General features: G+C 37.6%; 1 non-coding gene across 1 annotated transcript; it reads right to left on the bottom strand.

Moving 5' to 3' along the window:
* Positions 1 to 3,762: 3,762 nt before the first annotated feature.
* LOC133032823 (small nucleolar RNA R71) lies at positions 3,763 to 3,869 on the bottom strand. The gene has a single exon (XR_009685410.1). It is a non-coding gene; the product is annotated as a small nucleolar RNA R71 (small nucleolar RNA).
* Positions 3,870 to 4,265: the final 396 nt, after the last annotated feature.

Below are 4,265 nucleotides of genomic sequence, written 5' to 3'. Positions count from 1 at the left end.
GCTGGGAAAGAAGTCCTTCTTGAGGCTATTATCCAAACTATTCCTTCTATGTCTAAGCCTTCGTCTATTAATACTCATTGGTGGAAAACTGTTTGGAATCTTAAAATTCTTCCTAAAATTAAGCATTATATTTGGAAAGCTTTTAATCATATTCTTCCACCTGATTTGAATCTTTTTAAGAAAAATGTTATTCCTAGTCCCTTTTGTTCTTTGTGTTTTGGCAAAGTTAAATTGGTTACTCATGCTCCCCTAGAGTTTTCCAAAGCAAAATAAATTCAGAGGGATAATTTGTTTAAACAATTTTATAATAACAACAAAAATTGTGGTTTTAATGAGTTTTTATTAATAGGTTCTGATAATCTAAGGAAAGATGCATTTTTAGCCCCGAACAAGCATCCCAAAACGCATTATGCGGTAAGAAAGGTGATGCATAAATTAGGGTCGGGGGACAAAAATATCCATGTTTTTCAAATAATTACACATTATTTTGGAAAGAACATGCTAGAAAATCAAAATGGCCTATTTGTGAGGAGGATCGATGGGTGGACAACAACACCAAGGGCGAGAAAGTACCGAATAAAATGATGCATTATATTCCTTTAACCCCTCAGTTAATGCAAAAATATGCATCGAGGCATATTGCGCAACACATGAGATGGCATCATGAGGAACGTATCAAAGAAGAAGGTGTGTTGTCCCATCCTGCAGATGGGGAGGCTTGAAAAGATTTTGATCAAAATAATCTAACGTTTGCAATGGAACCAAGGAATGTGCATCTAGGTTCGACTGCTGATGGATTCTTTTCGTAACATGAGTCAATCTTACAGTTTATGGTCAATTATGTTGACGACGTATAATTTGCCACCGTGATTGTGTAGGAAAGAGACTAATTCATGTTGAGTCTATTGATTCGGGAGGCCTTGTTGGACTATAAACAATTATCCAGCAAGGAGTAGTCTTTCTAAATGGAGTGGTCAATGCTATTATGCTTGTCTTACATGTAATGTGGCAATGCCTTCTATTTGATTACATAAAAAGATTCCTTATTATGGCAGGAATTTTTTACCAATTAAATACTATTTTAGAAGAAACAAGAAAACATATGGCACTGTTGAAAAGAGACCACCCCCGGAGGAACTAAGTACGGAAGATATGCACACAAATGAGTTTTATACCAGAATCTCCTCCTAGTAAACATGAAAATTATGGTGGAAAAAAAAAGCGTACAGAAGAACAAGTTGGTTGGCAAAAAAGGAGTATATTCTTCGAGCTCCCGTATTGGGCCAACATGAACCTACGTCACAATCTAGATGTTATGCATGTTAAAATGTGATTGATAATGACAACAAGATCACTAGTTCAAAATCACATGATTGTCATATCATCATACAATGCCTTTTTCCAGTTGGTGTGAATGCATTTTTAGATAATTCGATCAGCACACTAATTATTAAGTTGTACACTTTCTTCAAACTTATATCTTCTAGAACTACTAGTCTCAAAGTTAGAAAAAGTAAGAATATCAATACTTGAGATCGTTTGGAAGCTAGAAAACATTTTCCCTCCGAATTTTTTTTTTTTTGATATTATGATTCATCTAGTCATACATTTACCACAAGAAACAATACTTGGAGGCCCGGTTCACTTAAGTTGGATGTATCCATTTGAGAGATACATGAAAAAGTTAAAGAATTATGTTCGTAATAAAGCATGCTTGGAAGGGTCAATAGTAGAAGGATATGTGATGGACGAGGCCTTAAAATTTTGTTCAATGTACTTGAAAACAGTGGAGTGTTAGGCTATTTTTAGCCTATGTTTTGGATCTAATTTATGTGCGTTTTTAGCTGTGTTGGGACGGAATTACGCTTGTTTTCTATGTTTTCAGGCTCTTTGGAATAAAAGAGGTCTCGGGTGCAGAAATTCGTTAAAAGACGTGCTGAGCCGAAGAAAACACAATTTCTGAGTAATTGTGCACATCTGGCCGCGGCTAAGCACAACCTGGCCGCGGCTAGATCTCGAAAATCTAGAAGGCTTCAGTCGCCGCGGCGATGAAGAGTCTCGCCGCGACCATTTAAGAGATACAGAGAGACCCCTTATTTTCAATTATCTCGCCGCGGCGAGAGGAAGCTTAGCCGCGGCGAGATCCCGTACGGACTAGGGGCATTTTCGTCCATCGAACCCTAAATTTCAGTTATAAATAGAAAACTGCGATTGGAAGTCTGGGAGAGCGATGAGAAACCCTAAAATACAGCTGAGAGCGGCAGGAAGAGCACAGAGATTGAAGTGAAGATCCAGAATTCATCCACCAACAGTTCTTTTCTTTATTCCTCTTTAATTTCTTTATGTTGAATATTGCTATAGGAATGGTTATGGATTTGTTTCTGAACTAAATTTCCCATTTAGGGAGGATGATGATTGTTGTTTAATGTTTTGCCTAGTTAATGTTTAATTACCATTCCTCAATTCTTGTGTGTGAAATTATCTTAATTTGTTCTTAATTTCATGTTTAAGATTGATCACCTTGTGCATGCTCTATGATCTCAATTCGAAATCTGAAAAGTGAGAATTGAGAATGCTAAAATTAAGATAATCGATGTTTTATGTGAAACGAAAGTATTTGCATGACTTATGTGACGAGTAGATTATTACTTAATGCTGATTTCATGTTAGTTTAATTAAGGAATTAATTAGATAACATGTGATTTAGAATCTAGAAGATCTGAAAGGAGCTAGGTTATTTCATAATCTGTCATTCACTCCAAGAATAGGATAGTAATTAATCATTAACGATTTGGGTAAACAACAACAGGATTCTCCTCCCTACTATCTCATCTTGCTCAACTTTCAATTGTGTTATTAAGTTTTCTGAATTTCTTTCATATTTTACTGTTTTTAAATCATAATTGCTTTTGATTTGCCGAATAGAATCATAAGTATAATTTAGTGGTATTTAATCCAATTCCCTGTGGGATCGACCTCACCTGTGTGAGATTATTACTTGATTGCGTATACTTGCGTAGCGTTTATAAAATACAGCAACAAGTTTTTGGCGCCGTTGCCGGGGAATTGTTAAAGATTAATATTACATAAAATTATACTAACTTCTACTTTGGTATATTTTCTCTTGCTGATTTTTCTAACCTTTTTCTTGCAATAATTTCTTGATCTATTTCAGGAATCCTAAGTGCATGCGCCGTCAAGGACAAACAGTCATATTACCAGTTGATCCTGAAATCGAGAAAACTTGCAGGAGGAATCGAAAGAACAAGAGGCAAGAAAGAGTTTCAGCAACTGCTGAAACATCAAAGATCATGGCTGCCAATGTGAACAATAATGCTGGAAACAATGGGGGTAATAACGGTAATAATGGAGGTGCCGTGGAAGATCAAGCTAATGGCCGAAGCTTGAGAGATTACATTCTCCCTACTCTGACGGGAGTACAGTCATGTATCAGGCCACCGGCAGTGGATGCAAACAATTTCGAGATTAAGCCTGCCATCCTTCAAATGGTGCGCCTTCGCCCGCCTTGGTGGCCTCCCTTCTGAAGATCCTAATCTGCATCTCTCTAACTTCATGGAACTTTGTGAAACTTTTAAGGTTAATGGAGTTAGCGATGATGCCATTCGACTGAGATTGTTTCCATTCTCGCTCAGAGAACGAGCCAAGAGTTGGTTGAATTCCTTGCCACCTAATTCTATTGCCACATGGAATGATCTGGCAACAAAATTCTTGTCAAAGTTCTTTCCTCCAGCCAAGTCTGTAAAGCTGAGAGGAGAAATCAATAATTTCTGCCAACAAGATAATGAATCTCTCCATGAGGCTTGGGAAAGGTTTAAAGATTTGATCAGGAGGTGTCCTCATCATGGTATAGAGAAGTGGATGCTGGTTCACAACTTCTACAACGGGCTGGTTGGCAATACTAGAACTCTAATAGATGCAGCAGCGGGCGGAGCTTTTATGAGAAAGAGTGCTAATGAGGCGTATGATCTATTGGAGGAGATGGCTCTAAACAATCAGCAGTGGCCAACTGAAAGGAGTCAATCTAAGAAGGTAGCTGGTGTGTTAGAAGTTGATGCCATCACAAAGTTAACAGCTCAGGTTGAGGCATTGACGAAAATAATTGCAGGGCAAGCTAAACAAGCCCAAATTGTTTGTGAGTTATGTGGAGGAAGTCATCACTTTTCGGAGTGTCAAGCAGATGTGGATGATTTGCCAATGGATGAAGCTAAAGCCATTGGGAATTTTTCACAGAACAACAACAACAA

Source organism: Cannabis sativa, chromosome X (genome assembly GCF_029168945.1).
Source record: "Cannabis sativa cultivar Pink pepper isolate KNU-18-1 chromosome X, ASM2916894v1, whole genome shotgun sequence".
NCBI classification, from domain to species: Eukaryota; Viridiplantae; Streptophyta; class Magnoliopsida; order Rosales; family Cannabaceae; genus Cannabis; species Cannabis sativa.
Note: the sequence above shows the minus strand (reverse complement) of the source record. Positions and strands in the feature narration are given on the sequence as shown.